Genomic DNA, 19490 nt, shown 5'->3' with positions numbered 1-19490 from the left:
ATGGGTTGTGATTCCAATGTCAGTTCAAGTTTCAGAATCCTAGAATCTATGCCATGTGTACACCACCCATTGAACAGTCTGGAACTTGAGTGGTGGCCCATCCCATGGTTTGATTATCAAAGTCTATGTACTCTGTTTAGGGTTAGGTTCATACATTCTTAGCTTAGGGGTGAACCTAGGAGTTCATAAAGGGCTTTAAGAGTTCACATTCCCATATTCATCCTGCTCTGTGGTCTCAGTACTCCCTTTTAAGTACTACAGGCTTTATATTCCCACTTATACTGTGTGCTCACTTGGACTACGCCTGTGTCTGGGGGCCAAGGGTCAGGAGGATAGAGACAGATAAGTAATGAGTTTTCCCCTGCCCCTTGTGGCCATAGCTCCTCTGATAAGAAAGAAAGGTTTCTTTCTTTCAGAGTTTTAGACTTCTGTGGGTTTCTGTTGCCTCTGTTGATGTTATATTATAAGATTATTTAGGGGCTAGGATGTAAGAAAACAGATGAAAAGAAAAATAAGATGGAAAAACAAAGGAAAAACAGATGAAAAGAAAAATAAGAAATTTTCTCTTGTATCTGAATGTCAGAAGATCCTTTCCTGACTCAACATAATAAAGGCCATATATGATAAACCCATAGCTAACATCATACTCAGTGGGGAAAAACTAAGAGCTTTTCACCCGAGGTTAGGGACAAGACAAGGATGTCCACCCTTACCCCTTTTATTCTACATAGTAAAAGAAGTCCTAGTCACAGCAATCAGAAAAGAAAAAGAAATAAAAGATATCCAAATAGGTGAAGACAAAGTAGAACTTCCATTATTTCCAAATAAAACTATATGTAGAAAAACCAAAAACTACCAAAAAACTGCTAGAACTGATAAATGAATCCAATAAGGTCATGTGATACAAAATAAATGTGCAGAAATCTGTTGCATTTCTATACACTAAAAATGAAGTAGCAGAAACAGAAATTAAGGAAACAATCTCATTTATAATTGCACCAAAAATAATAAAGTACCTAGGAATAAACTCAATCAAAGAGGTAAAAAACTTGTATTTTAAAAACTAAAACACTGATGAAAGAAGTTGAAGACACACAAAAAATGTATTGGATTGGAAGAACAAATATTGTTTAAATGTCTGTACTACCCAAAGCAATCTACAGATTTAATACAGTCCTTATCAAAATACCAAGAGCATTTTTCAGAGAACTAGAGCAAAATCCTAAAATTTGTATGGACCCACAAAAGACCTTTATTAACCAAAGCCATGTTGAAAGGCACAACACACACACATTAATCCATGGAACAGAACAGAAAACCGAGAAATAAACCCACAAATACATAGTCAATTAATCTTTGACACATCAGGAGAGAATATCCAATGGGTAAAAGATAGCCTCTTCAACAAGTGCTATTGGGAAAACTGAACAGCTACATGCGAAAGAATGAAACTGGATCACTTTCTTCTTACACCACACACAAAAATAAGCTCAAAATGGATTAAAAACTTAAATGTGAAACCTGAAACCGTAAAAATTCTAGAAGAGAGTACAGAAGTAAGGTCTCTGACATCAGCCATAGCAACATTTTTCTAGATAGGTCTCCTAAGGCAAGAAAAAGAAAAGTTTTTTGTTATGCTCCACAAATAAGTGAAACCATATGATAATTGACGCTCTCTGCTTGACTTATTTCACTCAGCATAATCTCTTCCAGTCCGTCCTGGACTGTAACTTTGCTACAAAAGTTGGGTATTCGTCCTTTCTGATGGAGGCATAATACTCCATAGTGTATATGGACCACATCTTCCTTATCCATTCATCCGTTGAAGGGCATCTTGGTTCTTTCCACAGTTTGGCAACCGTGGCCATTGCTGCTATAAACATTGGGGTACAGATGGCCCTTCATTTCACAACATCTGTATCTTTGGGGTAAATACCCAGGAGTGCAATGGCAGGGTCATAGGGAAGTTCTATTTTTAATTTCTTGAGGAATCTCCACACTGTTCTCCAAAGAGGCTGCACCAACTTGCATTCCCACCAACAGTGTAAGAGGGTTCCCCTTTCTCCACATCCTCTCCAACACATGTTGTTTCCTGCCTTGCTAATTTTGACCATTCTAACTGGTGTAAGGTGATATCTCAATGTAGTTTTAATTTGAATCTCCCTGATGGCTAGTAATGATGAACATTTTTTCATGTGTCTGATAGCCATTTGTATGTCCTTATTGGAGAAGTGTCTGTCCATATCTTCTGCCCATTTTTTGATATGATTGTCTTTTTTTTTTAAGATTTTATTTATTTGTTTGACGTAGAGAGATCACAAGTAGGCAGAGAGACAGGCAGAGAGAGAGAGGGAAGCAGGCTCCCCACTGAGCAGAGAGCCCGATGTAGGACTTGATCCCAGGACCCTGACCTGAGCCGAAGGCAGCGGCTTAACCCACTGAGCCACCCAGGCGCCCCTGATTGTCTGTTTTGTGTGTGTTGAGTTTGAGGAGTTCATTATAGATCCTGGATATCAACCTTTTGTCTGTACTGTAATTTGCAAATATCTTCTCCCATTCTGTGGGTTGCCTCTTTGTTTTCTTGAATGTTTCCTTTGCTGTGCAGAAGCTTTTGATTTTGATGAAGTCCCAAAAGTTCATCTTTGCTTTTGTTTCCTTTGCCTTTGGAGACATATCTTGAAAGAAGTTGCTGTGGCTGATATTGAAGAGATTACTACCTATGTTCTCCTCTAGGATTCTGATGGATTCCTGTCTCACATTGAGGTCTTTTATCCATTTTGAGTTTATCTTCATGTACGGTGTAAGAGAATGGTCCAGTTTCATTCTTCTACATATAGCTGCCCAGTTTTCCCAGCACCATTTATTGAAGAGACTGTCTTTTTTCCTCTGTATATTTTTTCCTGTTTTGTTGAAGATTATTTGACCATAGAGTTGAGGGTCCATATCTGGTCTATGTGTCTGTTTTTATGCCAGTACCATGCTGTCTTGGTGATCACAGCTTTGTAGTAAAGCTTGAAATCAGGTAACGTGATGCCCCCCGTTTTATTTTTGTTTTTCAACATTTCCTTAGCGATTCGGGGGAGAGAAGGGTGTTGGGGTAAATTGGAAGGGGAGGTGAATCATGAGAGACTATGGACTCTGAAAAACAGTCTGAGGGGTTTGAAGTGGCAGGGGCGTGGGAGGTCGGGGTACCAGGTGGTGGGTATTATAGAGGGCACGGATTGCATGGAGCACTGGGTGTGGTGAAAAAATAATGATACTGCTATGCTGAAAATAAATAAATGAAAAAAAAAGAAAAAGAAAAGCAAAAATAAAATACTGGGACTACATCAAAATGAAAATCTTCTGCACAGCAAAGGAAACAGTCAATAAAACTAGAAGGCAACCTGCAGAGTGGCAAAAGATATTTGTAAATGCCATACACAATAGAGGGTTAGTATCCAAAATATATAAAGAACTTTGACAAAGGTCATCTTGATCCTATTACTTTATTTTTTAAAATATTTCATTATTTATTTTAGAGGGAGAAAGCGCGAGCAATGGGAGGGGCAAAGAGAGAGGGAAAGAAGCATAAGTAGACTCCATGCTGAGTGTGGACTTGAGGTGGGGCTTGATCACAGGACCCTGAGATCATGACCTGAACTGAAATGAAGAACTGGACCCTTAACCAACTGATCCACCCACGCCCAGGTCCCATTACTTAAGACCTTAACCAAGGGTCAACCCATAGTGTCAAATCTGTCCTCTATTTTCTCATAGTGGTGCTTTGTCTCCTCTTTGTTCCTCCAGAACCAAGTGCACCCTGTGAGCAGGTCCTATCTCACAGTTAACTTCCTTAAGAATTACCATATATATAAAACCTCTCTGTAAAGAAACAAATGAGTCCGCCATGAAGGGAAAATACATGATCTTTACTGTTGACACCAAGGTTCCATCCTTCCCAAACCAAGGGTGCCTGAAATTGAGAAAGGAGAACTACAGAAGGTGTGGATGGTCATATTAATTAGATATTGCTGAAGGAAACTATCCTTATGGCAAAGGTGGGAGTCCTAGGAGAAAGCAGAAATACACAAGATCCTATAAATGCTCATATCTCAGAAATGATATAACGTTGCTTATACCACATTCCATTAGCCATAGTGAGTCACAAGGACTGCCCAGATGCAAAGGGTAATTAGATTCCACCTATTGATGGGAAGATTGCAAGGGATGTGGATACAGGGAAGGAAAGCATTTTGACCAGCAATATTAACTCAGAGAAAGAAGCTAATTTTAAAAATTATTTAAATAATTCTGTTTAAGTATGTTTAAGTAATATTATTTAGTAAATAATACTAGAAGTTGCAGGTAACTATGGCAAAAGATTGAAAATGTAACATACATCAAGTTCTGAAAACTCTTTTCTACTCTCATGTTATTTTCACTTTATAGCATTCCTTTGGCATTGTCTCCATAACCTATCACTGATAGTTCCTATGGCTACTTCTACTTGAAGCGGCAGGATTTTTTTAGAGAATGTGTGGCCTGCTCTGTTCTTTAAAATAGTGCTGTGTTTGGATTACACCCAGCATTCTTTAAGTTAAACATACTGTGCTTTCCCCCTCCCCCCTGCCCCTTTGAGCTATATCCAGCACATCTGGGCATGCTGCCTTTCTCTCTGGACCAGAAGTTAGTCCATGAAAAGCCACAGACACTTGGAAGACCATGTAGGCTTCCACGTTTGGCTAAAATATGAAGAGTGAATTGAAGTTAAAATTAATCAAAGATGTCATCTGGTTTTCTTTAAAGGCCCCTTGATAATTTTATAAGGGGCTCTCGAGTTCAGTATTCAATGTAGAAATATTGAGGATAAGCAGAATTAGTTGCTGGTTGTTTTAAAACATACAACCTGGGTCTATTCCAGCCAGTGGATGAGGAAATCGAAGGATTTGGTCATTGGTTCTCTTTCAAGCTGTGCCTATGTGAAGGGCCACCTAAGAACAAAACTTGGGGGCCTGAGTTGCCTCCCAGTTCATGTCAGAATAACTTACTTTCATGTTTTAAAAATGGATGAAACAGTGGTTTTATTCTTTTTCTCTGAATGGAGATCTTAACCTTTATCTTTAAGACTGACACCATCAATATAACAGCTCAGTCATTCGTCTTTCCTCTCATTTCTTTTTTGGATTATGAAGAGATAACTGCACTCCTTTCAAACATGAGTATGAATACATAGAATCATGGTGTATTTGACCAGAATTTAATGTGGTAATCATGTAAAACTTAGACTACACTGCAGTCAATCAGTATATTAATTTCTATAGAATATCATTACTCTATGTAGTAATTAGGCACTGGAAAAACTTGTGTAAATTTTTGAAGTTACTATTACTCTTTCATAAAGCCAAGTTCTTAAAATCTTTTGTTTTATTACTTATCTTTAAATTCTGTCAATCAGTATTCTCCTTCATATTTACATACATCCACTGACAGTTCAGAAGCAGTGTTCTGATTTTGAATTTTGATTCATTTCATGTTACCCACTACAGCCTGCCTCTAAGATTCTTGTTGCTCATTTCTGTTCTTGTCTTTCTCTGCCTCTTACCTGAGTCATCTGGGAGCCTTTGCAGCTCTTTGCTGTCCAGAAAACCTAATACTAGATATTCCAGATGGTTGAAGGTCTGTAGTTACAATACCTCTTATGGCACTGGGCTTTAGGTAGATGGTCAAAACCATGCTTGACCATGGTTAGGTTACAATGTGGAAGGGAAGAGGAAGAAACACAGGAGAATGACCTGGGTATGGAGGCAGCCAGTGCTCAGGGGAAAAGTCTTCAAGGTCAGGTGTCCTGGTTAGAAACAATGATTGCTAGACACATGCTCCTCCATCTCTTCCCACCAGATCAGGGTCCTTCAAAAGGTTTCTTCTTAGCAAATGGAAGGAAGTTTAAAAAGGAGTTCAGAAAAATGGAGTCAAGCTTTCAGACTTTCCTCAGGAAGATAGAGTAAGATTTCAGGAACAGTGGGGAGGATGCTGACAGGAATTTTCCCAGTTCTGTGCCTATATACCCCCTTGCCAGAATGGTTACCAGTTATTTTACAATTATTTGCCCCAAACTTAACTAAGGTTGGATTTCATTTTTCCCCTTTATAAGAGCAAGCCTTGATTCTTCTGTATTATGTGAGAATTGTGTTTGAGGATCTAGGATCCCCCTCATTTAGGTTTACCAAGCTCATCTCCAGTCCTCTTAAGTGAGCTCTCAAATTTGTTGCCTATGTTTTGCTTGTTTTTCTAAGCCTACTTTCCTAGACTCTTCCCTTGCATGCTGTAATTGTCCCCCAGTAAGTCCTGGTATCATCACCTACCTTTCAGGGTTTTTTCAAATTAACCTACAGCTACCACTACTTTAGAGAGGTTACAGTTGCCCAATGAAAGTTTCCTACAATGTTCATCAACCTGTGATGTGCCTTTGGAAGTGCAGTATGAAGAGAGGATAATGAGGAAATGGAAAGAAACCTGAGATGCCTAAAAGGGAATCTAAAAGGGCATAATGATCAGGTTTAAACAAAACTTAAGGAAGACTAAATAAAAATTAGATTACTTCACCATTTTGCCTAAAGCTAGCTCTTTTTCCTCTCAGTGGTGAAGAGAAGCTGGCACCCCGTGCGAGAGTGTTTGCCATCACGTGCGGCTGCGCGCAGTAGCTCGGGAGAGGCCCTGTTGCCAGGCAGGCTCTAAATCATGGATTGTTCACTCGGGGAGGGACTTCAGAAATCATTTCTTCCAACTTCCTCATTTTACAGATGAGGAAACTAGGACCAAAAAAAAGCCACTCACTCAGGGTCAGTTGTAACGAGTCTGTGCAGAGAGGCCAGCAGCCCCAGCAGTAATTCAGTGCCATGAGGACAAGCGGCTCCAAAGCTATAGCTTTGACAGCTAAAACCATTTTCATTGATCTCAGAAGCTGAGACAGAAGTTTGTCCTCTGGATATTTCTTTCTCTTGCCTTAAAGGGAAAGCATTCTACTGTCGTTTGGGCTCTGTTAATTTTTTCTGCCTCTGCTAAGACCCTTAGAATTACCCTTTACTTCCTGTGATAGAAGCTGATTTCATTGGCCAAGACTACAGAACTTCCAGTCAGCATTACCAGAGAGGAAATCTTTAGCACTAATTTTCTGTAAATGAGTTTTCTTCCTTTGGCTTTATGACTTTCATGTCATTTAATCAATACCTTTAAGTTTACATTCCTATAAAAAATAAATATCTGTTTCCAAAGTCTGTGGGAGCTTGGCAACGACAAGGCAACAGCTGTGGGCTTCTATACTTTTTCTTTTTCCCACTTCATAATAACTCCTTATCTATAACACATTTTTCTAATTTTAAAATGTTCTTTTAAGGCTAGTACTACCCACTTCTGTGATCGAAGCCACGTAATTTTCCTAGCCCAGTAGTTAGTTATCACTCTGGGGGGAGGTAGATGGGAGTGAGGAGAGAAGTAGAAGCCCCTATGCGAGTTCGCCGAATTACATTTGCACAGTCCAACTCCAGCCCGCTCTTGGGAAGATTCTGATACATCCTCCTTTCCTAAATCATTCCCTCTGAGGCCCCATTCTCAAGTGTGGTCCATAGAACAGCAGCCCCATCACCACTTAGGTACTTACTGGGAATACAGATTCTCGAGCCTCACTACACACTCCTGCTGAATCCGAGACTCTGGGGGTGGGATCAAGCAATTCCTGTCTTAACAGGCTCTCCAGGGGACTTGATGTTCACTAAACTTGGAGAACCTCTGTGGCACAGTGTAGCTCCCAAACCAAAATGTTCATTTTTATGTGGAATATCTGGGTTAAAAGCACTGTTATGCCCACCAAGTGTATTTACTGAGTCTTTCATTGGCATGTCTGAAATTTGCCCATTTAAACTTTTGCACAAGTCTAGAGACCAAAGATGATAGTTTTTGCTCCAAAGAGAGCATTGTCTCCTTAGAGTCTTCCGTGGACACTGGGCAGCTCCTGCTGCTACTTCCTGAGGCCAGCCCAGCAAACTTGCTGTAATGACGCCAAAAGCTCATTACTTTATACTGTCCTAAAGCACTTATGAAATCATTGCATATAAAATTAGGAGAGGCAAAAACCAATTTCACTACATAATGTTTATTTTTAACTTTAAAATCATAAGCTATTCTAGTGATGAGTTGGGATCTCTTGCACATCCAGATTTTAGAAGTGAAAAAAAAAAAAAAATAGCCCTGTACTTACAAAGGTTTAAAAGATCACTGTGAGAAAAACTGCTCTCTTCCTTTTCACTAAAACTGAAGAATTAGTTTCAGCTGGTGTAGATATTTCCTCTGAGTGTGGGTGTCAGTGTTTGCAATGCCTATGTATTTGGATGAATACAAATAAGGGTTTGTGTGTCTATTTGATTGAATGGATCTCTATGTTTAGTGAACACAGGCCTGTGTTCAACTGTAAATAGATGGGGAGATGTGACTCTTTTGGAAACGTACCTATAAATGTATGCATGACTGGAGAGCTACATGCTGAAGCATCTATATATGAATGCGTAGATCTGATTTAAACAAGAATGAAGAAATCCACATAGCCTCTGCTCTTCTATCTTCAAGAGCTACTTCGAATTTCTTATGTACTGTTTTTATACAATGATACATTCTCTCTTGTTAGAAGATATGTGATTTTTCCTATTACAAAAATAATATATGGTTTCTGGAAAATGCAAAAATGTAAAGAGTTCAAATTAAGGAATAATGTAAAACAATCTGAGGGGTTTGAAGTGGCAGGGTGGTGGGAGGTCGGGGGACCAGGTGGTGGGTATTATAGAGGGCACGGATTGCATGGAGCACTGAGTGTGGTGAAAAAATAATGATACTGTTATGCTGAAAATAAATAAATGAAAAAAAAAAGAATGTTATAGATAGGAGATAGCAGCCAGGTATTTGGAGCAATTCCTAGATTCAGAAATTGGTTGTTTCTGACCATGATAGATCAGAGACAGTTACATAACATTATTAGGGAAATATAGTATTATAATGCATCAGATGGAAACTTTACATATAATAGAAATGTAATATCAAAGCTGATAAGCAGGCTTATATAAAATGAATACCTCTAGTCTAAATCAATTATAATAATAGCTTCATTTATTGAGCACATAGTGTGGTCCAGCTGCTTTTTATATGGGATATCATTTGAAATACTCAAAACAACCTTAGGTCATTCTCTTTTCTTCTTCTATAGATGAGGTAAATGAAGCTTGTAAAGAATTTTCCCAGGGCACAAATGGATTTCTAACAAGTTATATGATGTGCCTTAACTCCTGGTTCTGTCTGATCCACATCCTCTGCTTTTCATGCCTATGCTGTATCCCAAAATACATAAGAAGAAGAACTCATAAATTGTGTGTAACATGATGAAGAAAATACCAATTTTGGAGCTAAAAGGTATTGAAAGATTTTCTAGTCCAATTCCTTCAATCAACAAAAGAGAAAAGCTAATTTACTAAAGTATTAATTTGCTTAATATCATACAACTAGGGGCACCTGGTGGTTCAGTCCATTAAGCATCCAACTTGATTTTGGCTCAGGTCATTATCTCAGGGTCCTGGAATGGAGTCCCTCACATAGGGCTCCATGCTTAGTGGGGAGTTGGCTTGGAGATTCACTCTCTCCCTCCTCTTCTGCCCGCCCCCCGGCCATGTGCACACATGCTCTTTCTCTCCCTTTCAAATAAATAAATAAAATCTTTAAAAAATAAAAAAAAAATCATACAGTTAGTTATTGGCAAAGCAGGGTTTAGAACATGAACCTCTCTGAAGTGTCAAGATCTTACTGGCATCTAAAGCTGTGGTCCCTCTAATGTACTCTGGTTCCAAATCTCCACACGGTATGTCCTCACGAGCCTACCTGTATATTATCAATAAAAATCTCTTTTAGCCTAGACTAAAATAAGTTGTTGTGCCATCCTCTTTTCATACTTAAATTCATGCTTACTTCTGCTTTAGTTTTATGCATGGGGAGGGAGCAGTGGAAGGGACAAAGTAAGACATAGTCTGATTCTCCACGTCAGAAAAAGGCTGCAGATTCTGAATGGGATAGTAAAAAGAAAAGAAAGAAAAAGAAGAATCAAGATTTTGACTTTGTCCCTCTAAATCTCCATTTCTTGCCAGTGGACTTCAATATACTGACCCACCTCTTCTGAGTGAGGCAGGTAATGCCGTAGAGAGGTAGTAAAAGATTCAGTGTCCTACACCTGCAATTAATATAACACTTGTGTTAACTGTGCTGGAATTAAAATTTTAAAAACTTAATAAAAAGAAAAAGATTAAAAAAAGAAAAGAAAAAGATTCGGTGTCCTAAATTGTGACACATAAGCTCTTTGGTTGATCATATAAGTCTTTGTATTTGTGCTCAAAAATTTCAAATTGTTAGTATTTCTGACCAATATCAGAAAAAAAAAAATCTATATAGCTGGTCAAAGAGATGATCACATTTCAGGCTATCATCAAGGACTCTTCATCTTTCTAAGTTAAAGCACCTTTTTTCTTTCTGAGTTTCTACTCTGTCCCTCTTTCTAAAAATCCTACATGAGAAACCTCTGCATCTTAAATGAAACTTAAAGTGGTTCTACTTAGGACACACACAAACTGGGAATTAACTCCCATAAATTAAAAGGTCTCCTCTTATTTTTTTTTCTGAACAAAGAAGATCAACAGTACACTGGTTACCGCTATTAGTGGCTAACTCCATGAGAATAGAAATTGTATGTTTTGGGGTGCCTGGGTGGCTCAGTCGTTTAAGCTGCTGCCTTCGGCTCAGGTCATGATCTCAGGGTCCTGGGATCGGGTCCCGCATCGGGCTCTCTGCTCAGCAGAGAGCCTGCTTCCCTCTCTCTCTCTCTGCCTGCCTCTCTATCTACTTGTGATTTCTCTCTGTCAAATAAATAAATAAATAAAATCTTTAAAAAAAAAAAAAAGAAATTGTATGTTTTGCTCACCACGGTGTATGTGTTCTGTTCCCAGCAAGGTGCCTGACACATAGTACTTACGACATAAGTGCATGATGAAAGAATGATTGAGAGAATGAGATGGATCTCTATAACAGAAGCCATCGTCATTTATTTGTTAATATGTCTGTCTCACTTTATTTTTATTATCTTTATTGAGGTATAATTCACATATTGTTTATCCATTTATTATACAGTTCAATGGCTTTTAATATACACACAGAATTGTGCATCCATTACCACAGTTCGCTTTAGGACATTTTCATTACCCCACAGTGAAACTCCACACACCTGAGCCTTCACCCTCCTCCACATCTCCTGGTTCTTCCAACAGCCCCATCCTGCTGTTTCAGTAGATTTTTCCTGTTCTGGACATTTCCTTTAAGTGGACCCATGTAACATGCCCTTTTTGATTGGGTTCTTTCACTTAACATAATGTCTCAGGATTTGTCTGTGTTGTAACCTATATCAGTACTTAATTTATTTTTACTGCTGAATAATATAACATTGTATGGATATACCATTTATTCATTCATTCATTTATGGACACTTAGGTTGTTTCTACTCATTGGGTGTTATGAATAATATTTTTTTTCATATTTACATACAAGTTTTTGTATGGACATAGGTTTTCATTTTTCTTGTGTGTGTATCTAGGAGTGGGATTGCTGCAAGTTTTCTTTTGGCTTTTCTAACTTCCTTGAAAGTGAAAATCAAGAAGGATAAGCTGTATTTTAAAAATGCCTTCGATGGCACTGTTTAATCCCATGTTTTAATTTACTATTTCTTATTTAATCAGTTGTTGGATAATTCACATATTAGGGGCAGGGGATGTGTAGGTGAACAAAAATCCTATCTCTGGTATTTCAAAACTCCACTTTTTTCATCCATCACAGAAACTAAGAGTTTTCTTTAGGATGTGTAACATCATTTATACAAGAAGGAATGGAGGATAATCTCTATCCTTCTGTATCTGCTGTCCGAGTAGCAGGGAATGTTAGTCAAAAATTACATGTATTGGGAGAGATGGAACTGAATTTGGAAGACTAACTTACACATGGTTATATTAATAGAAAGATTTGAAGCTGGGATTTGAATCCAGGTCGTCTCAGTTCAATTGTGTGTATGTGTATATGTGTTTGTGTATTTTCCTAGAGGATTTTTTTATAAACTCCCACCATGAATAATTGGCATTAGAGTAATAACTTCGGCATTTCTTGCTCAAGCATTCTCTATCTTATTTGTATTTGCAAAATTGTTGTTGACCTGCTCACAGAGAAACACCAAAATGCACATCATAACTTGGTGTTTGTGAGACTAAAAGAAGAAAACATTTTGGCAGAATATCCCAGATTCTGTCCTAATGTACCTCAAGGGTGAATTTAGATTAGAAACAAATGTACTGAGTTTTGTTCCATCTCTTTAATTCCATTTGGCATTTGTTATATTTAATATGTTAGACGTATAAAATATCTCCTTAGAACAAAAGTTCATTATGGTATTATCTATTTGTAGAGTCTATGTAAGCAGAACATCTCCTGGGCCATCTTTCAGAATTACTACATGATTGCACTGATTCCTGCAAGCTCTCATCTTTGAAGTATCCCCCCTTTATTCCAAAGCTGACATAAGAAATGACACATAAAGAAGTAACATCTGTTTCTGATCCAGCTTTTGTTGTTTTGAAATGAAGGGGTTAAAAGAGCTGGTAAGCATAATCTTACTCATTAAGAGTGGAAGAAGAATCATGGAATTGTCACACTTACATTTTAGGACAAAATCTGATGGGTGTGGGATATATAGACAATGAAACTAATACATATTGAACATCAACTCTTTACCAGTCCCTTATTATGAAATTTATATTCATTATCTCAGTTAAACCACCTAAAGTACTGTAAATTAGATAGTCGTTGTCATCTCCATTTAACAGATAAAAACTAAGGCTCGGAGATGTTAACTTTGTCCAATGCACACAACTAGAAAATAATAGATGTGAGTTTTAGATCATAGATGTGTCTAACATTAAAATCTGTTCTCCTTCCAGTAAATTACCTTTCCAGTTAAACTGCTAAGTCCAGTTAGAATGATTGCAGTATCTTTATAAGAGATGATAGAAGAAATTCTGTAAGATACTTGGGGGAATGTATAAGTTCTTCCAAATGGAGGATAATTTGATATATTTTCCTCCAAGAACTAAATAAGCACCATTTGAAATTAGCACATTGTATGCAAACATCTGCTGCAAAATTAGTTTCCAAAAGAGCTTGAAAATAGCCTGTCAGATGTTTAGAGTAGATTACACCTCATATTCTTGTTTACCCTATTGATGCAATTAGCTAAGATCCTTTGTGAAGATGATATTGAGTGAAATGAAGATCAGAACCTACCATACTAATGACAAATTATTTTTAAGTATTAAAATTCAGTAAGACATTTTAAGACCAATAATTCCACTAATACCACTTTGCCTGTATATTCACTCTGAATGCTCAGTAGCAATGGTATGTTTATACAGCAGTCCCAAATCTGTCTTATTGCAAAGTTACTGGATTTAAAATATCAGTACTTTGAATGTGGAGTGTATACGTGTCTGTGTGTGAGTGTAATGATGATTGACGTATTTTAAAATGGCAGAAATAATGAAGAGATTGCTTTCCCCTGCATTTAAAATGTCTTGCAATAATAGATAAGTTTTTTTTTTTTTAACTGTAAGATATAGGCATTCTCAGAATCAAGATGAGCATCTTCATAAACCGGAAGATGAATGAAATTATAAAACATGAAGAGGTAAACTCAGTCTGAAGCCATAAAATTCCTAGATCTAGAACTGAAAATAGTCAGTGGTAGCCTGATGTTCTGCTACAGCAATTAAGAACATCTTCATATAATGTGAACCAAAGTAAGGCTTGGTGCCAAAAAAATAAGAAGAGTCTGAACTCACTGCTTATCCACAGAAGTTGAAAAACCTGTGATCAACATTTTTTTCAGCTTCATAGAGATATAATTTATATATAGTATTGTATTAGTTTAATGTGTACGCTATATTGCACACCTGAAACTGATATAACACTGTATGTTAACTATACTGGAATAAATGATTAAATAAATAAACAGCCAATAACTTCCTTGACACCGGTCTTGCCAATGATGTTCTTATTTTGACAGTATAAGCAAATGCAACAAAAGCAAAAATAAACAGAACTGCAATAAAATAAAGGGCTTTTGTACAGCAAAGAAAACAAGCAAAACATTAAAAAGTACCAAATAGGTGAAAAAACACATATCTGCTAAGAGGCTAATATTCAAAATACATAAAAATTCATACAGCTCAACAGCAAAATAAAAACAAAAAAGCAAACAATCTGATTTGAAAATTGGCAGAGGAACTGAATAGATAGGTTTATAATACACACAAATACCTTACAGGTACATGAGAAGGTGTTTAACACCACTAATTACCAGGAAATTAAAATTAAACCACAATGAGACATCACCTCCCTCTAGTCAGAATGGCTATCCTCAAATAGAGAAGAGACAGCAAGTACTGGGTGAGGGCGTAGAGAAAAGGAAACTCTGTACATTAAGAGTTGGTTGGCCAATCGACTGAGTCACCCAAGCTTCCCCCACTTATAAAGATTTATTTATTTATTTTAGAAAGAGCAAGCTAGTGGGGAAGGGACGGGAGGGATCATTTTCTTAATTTCTTTCTGGTATCAGAGACAGCCTAGCCTTTGGCAGACCTGAAAACCTGAAGCAGAATCACTACAATGAACCTGCAGATGCATGAGCAAGAAATAAATGCTTACTATTAGAAGCCACTGAGATTTTCTGGATGTTTGTTACACCCAAATAGCAGGCCAGTACAGAAATTGGTACTAGAAGTTGGGTAATGCTATGGTAGAAAACCTGATTATGTGGCAGGCTGCAAAGAACTATTAGAGAAGACTATAAAAATGTACACTGTATTTTGTATTAGTAAATATTTGGCAAAAACAACCACCTAGGTTAACTTGGAAGACAGAAAATATAAGTAAGCAGCTCTGCCTAGTAAAAAGGCATATTCTTCAGGGCCCTCTTCGGCAGTGGATAAGGGTTAGAAGGAAAGAAACATCCCTCAACCCCAGACAGTGGGAATGAGTCAGAAGGGACAACTGACTAGGAAGCTCCTTCTCAGCAGGGAGAAATCTGTGAGCATTTGCCCACCAGGGTTTCAGAATTGCTGTGGCCAGAGATTCTGTGTGCTTCCCATTTTATTATTTGTGAATGGGAGCATTAATTGCAGCTGTTCTGTCCCTACCTAGAGAAGTATTGTTATAGAATAGATTGCTGCTCAGAGAGGTGAAAGGATTGAAAATAATGAAAAACTAATATAAAATATAGAGGATAGAAGCCCCATACACAAATTTAATAGGAATTATGGAATTAGTTAATAGAGGATTAGTTAAGAGAGGAAATTGAAGAGAGACACTATCTGGAGAAAAAGTAAATAATCTTCCTAAAATGTTTTATTCATGTCTGGTAAGTATATGAATAGGCAAGACAATCTGGGAAAATGTTTTGTGGTGTCTACTAAAGTTCCACATAGGCCTCCTGTGTGACATAGCAACTCCTTTTCTGGGTATACATACAAGAAATGTGTGCATATGCCCATCAAAATACATGTATAGGAATGTTTGTGGCAGTTTTTTTTGTTTGTTTGTTTTTGTTTTTTTTTTTAAGATTTTTATTTATTTATTGGACAGAGAGAAATTACAAGTACACTGAGAGGCAGGCAGAGAGAGAGAGAGAAGGAAGCAGGCTCCCTGCTGAGCAGAGAGCCCGATGTGGGACTCGATCCCAGGACCCTGAGATCATGACCTGAGCCGAAGGCAGTGGCTTAACCCACTGAGCCACCCAGGCGCCCCACTGGCAGTTTTATTCATAATAGCTAAAGTTGGAAACAACGCAAGGAAATATCTATCCAAAGGCTTAAAAATGAAAGAAGTATGTTCATGAATAGACTCTCCCATAGCATAAAAAATAATTGATTACTGTTCCATGCGCCAATATGGATGACTTTTAAAGGAGTAAAAGAAGTTACACAGAAGAGTTTGTAGGATTCTGTTTACAATTGGTAATATTAATCTGTGATAACAGAAATCAGGTGGTTAACATGGGTAGCAGACATCAACTGGGCATAAAGGGTCTGGCTGAAGGGTGTTGACAGTGTTCTGCCAGATAGATCTAGATGGATGCCTGGATGGCTCAGTCATTTAAGTGTCTGCCCTTGACTCAGGTCATGATCTTGGTGTCCTGGGATTGAGCCTCCCATAGAGCTCCCTGCTCAGTGGGGAGTCTGCTTCTTCCTCTGCCCCTCACCCCGCTCATGTGCTCTTGCTCTCTCTCTCAAATAAGTAAAATCTTAAGATTGGATGCTGTAACATACAGGTATTCACATATAAAAATCCATAGAGATAGGCACACAAAATTTGTGCACTTACCTGGTATACATCAATAAATAAATAGAAATTTTCAGGATTGAAAGTGGCATGATTTCTCAGATCACATGTTCTCACTCCTATATCTCTACTGTGTCCCCTGAGCCTCTGGTTTCCTGAATCAGTTTTTTTCTGAGACTAAACCTGTATTCCTGAAGCATGTCTATTGGGGCTGACGGGTAAAGGAGACCTCACCAGGGCTACCAATTTTTTAGTATGAAAACTTTGCAAAATTCCCTTACTTTTATATCGTTTATTTTCTTGTATCTTTTTTGATCCCTTATGCCCCAAGTCCTAAACCTGTCAGAGATGAGCAGGAAGAGCTAGCTCCTTCTCACATGGTCACCTTTATTCAGCGGAGTCCATTACACCCTCATCCATGTGCTTACTGTTCACCTGAGGTTTGGTGAAGCCTTCCCTTGGCTGGAACCTTCTTCTTTCCCATTCTCTCTATTCCTGTGTGTCTAATACATACATACTCACACACATGTGTATGTGTGTGTGTATATAATTGTTGTAGTGAAATTTGGCAGAGAGACAACTATTTGATGTATAAATGTGATGTATAAATTCATTAGAACACTTAAAATCCAGAGCCATGAGATACAGATACAGAGATTTAATTGACTTACATTCCATTCCACATCTTTTCACATAGAAGAAAGCCAAAGATGCTGCTGTTCAGGACCTCCAGCTTCACCAGGAACTGGGGAACCTCCCCCTAGGACTGAGACTAACCAGAATAAACAATTCAAGAAGAGGACTGAAGGATTTTAATTTCTTAGGATTTTGAATTGCAAGGAGGTTAAATTTTTGGCCTTTAATTCTTCCTTGATAAATTAATAATGAAAGAGAATTTTTATGCAAAATTGGGATAGTGGGATATTTTATGTTGATGAAAAAATTCATAATAATTTTATGGAGTCATTTGTGTTCATTGCATGACCTCCAGTGAGTTATGTGCCACAGAATGGTAGGGAAACATTTGAAGTAGGAATTATGATAGTGGTGAGATATCAATTTGGGAGTATATGGTAGTCTTTGGGTTAACTTCATGTATGGTCCAGGCCCATTTCAGAATTTGGAGTCAGAGAGGAGGAGGAGCAAAAGATGAATTTCCCACACTAGTCCCAGGAATATAGACAAAGAAGCAGTGTTGCTTACTGAAAAAGTGGCCCATGAGTGTGGGAGTTTTTCTACCCTTAAGTTATGGGGAAAAAAGAAATTGCAGACTATGGGAAATATTACGGACTTTGATTTTAAATCTCAGCTCAGGTACTTGTTAACAATGTGACCTTGGGCAAGTTACTTACCCTTTCTATACCTCCAGTTATTCATCATTATAATGGAGTGGTAAATATTAAATATTTTAATAAATATAAATTTATTAGAATAGAGTGTAGCATGTGGCAAACACCAGGAAAATGCTACCTACTTATTAATTCTCTTTCCTTCCATATTTCTACCATAGTCCTTTAGGAAATTTTGGACTGTGGCTTTGCCTCAAAGCATCCTCTTGGACAGATGAACACAGAGAAGGGCTTCATGCAGAGGGAACCCAGCCAGTATTTCCCCTCTTCTTCTTTGCAGCCTGTCCTTAAGGTATAAGTGTTCTGTTTCCTTCTGTGGCACACTGTGCCCCAGGTGTGAGGGAAAATGCAGTTCTGGGAGGATACATTGAATTCCAGAGGAAATAATAACTGACCACAGGACATGCTATATTCTCCAACTCAGTTTTACCAATAATGAATTATATATTTTGATCAACCCTCTCTTTCACATCTGTGTCTCTCAACTGATTATGTTCTTGATGTGGAGTGGCATGGAGAGAGTGAGGGTGATTAGTCATCACATTGCAATCTTCAAATAACATGTTCATTTATTACTCTATTTATAGTCTTTTTACATTCCATAAGAGACAGCCTAGATGGAAAAAAAGAATATTAAATAGAATCATTAATATATACATAGATTCAGATTTTCTAAAATATCAGGAGATAATTAAAAGCACCAAAAGTCCAGATCAATTAAGTATTGAAATATAACTTTGTACATCATGTCAGCCAAAGCAAATGATACCTTCTGGTATGAACTTTTCTGTTGTCACTTTGTAAAGCAGGATCAGGAAGAACCAAGAGAATAGTCCATCAATGTGATAAACCAGAAAGCACCAGTGAAGGTAAACATCCCTATTTTATGTATAATTTTAGAAATAAATTTTTACCAACAAACCCTCAGGAACATTGGTGGTATATTCCTCAATATGCTATATAAAACTGACACATATGCTGGAATTCACTATATGAATATAGTCCTGGGAGCGAGCCTCACATCGGGCTCCCTCCTTGGTTGAAGCCTGCTTCTCCCTCTCCAACTCCCCCTGCTTGTGTTCCCTCTCTCACTGTGTCTCTCTCTGTCAAATAATTAAAATCTCAAAAACAAAAACAAAAACTATACAGCAATGAAATACTATACTGCTATAAAAAAGAATTCAAGAAAGGCAGTAAAAAATAATAAAGAAAATATATTGAAATACCTCAAGAAAAAGCAATTACAGCATATTATTTGGAAATGTGGAGGTAAATACTGGAAGACAAAGCAGGAAGAAATCATTATAGTTGCCTGAAGGAGTTAAGACTAAAAGATGTGAAGCAATAAGATGGTAGCTAATGATCATTTTAAATACAGGCCATATTTACCTTGTAGGACCATAAAATGCAGTAATGCAGGACCATAAAAATGACCATGTAAGCTGAAACTGAACAAAGAAATGTCAGTAACTAATGGAAAATCCATAGTTGTTCTTTAACCGTAAAACTTTTTTTGTCAGAACATTAAGATATGTCAGTTATTTAAAAAATAATAAAAAGTAAAATCTCTGTCAGTTATTTATGTGTAGGGAAATGGCAGAAAAGCTATTTAATTAATAAATCTCCACTAATTATAACTTTATAAAATCACAGAAATTTTATTAATTAAAGAACAATGTACATTATATATCATGACAGTTATAT

Source organism: Mustela erminea, chromosome 11 (assembly GCF_009829155.1).
Source record: "Mustela erminea isolate mMusErm1 chromosome 11, mMusErm1.Pri, whole genome shotgun sequence".
Taxonomy (NCBI): Eukaryota; Metazoa; Chordata; class Mammalia; order Carnivora; family Mustelidae; genus Mustela; species Mustela erminea.
Note: the sequence above shows the minus strand (reverse complement) of the source record.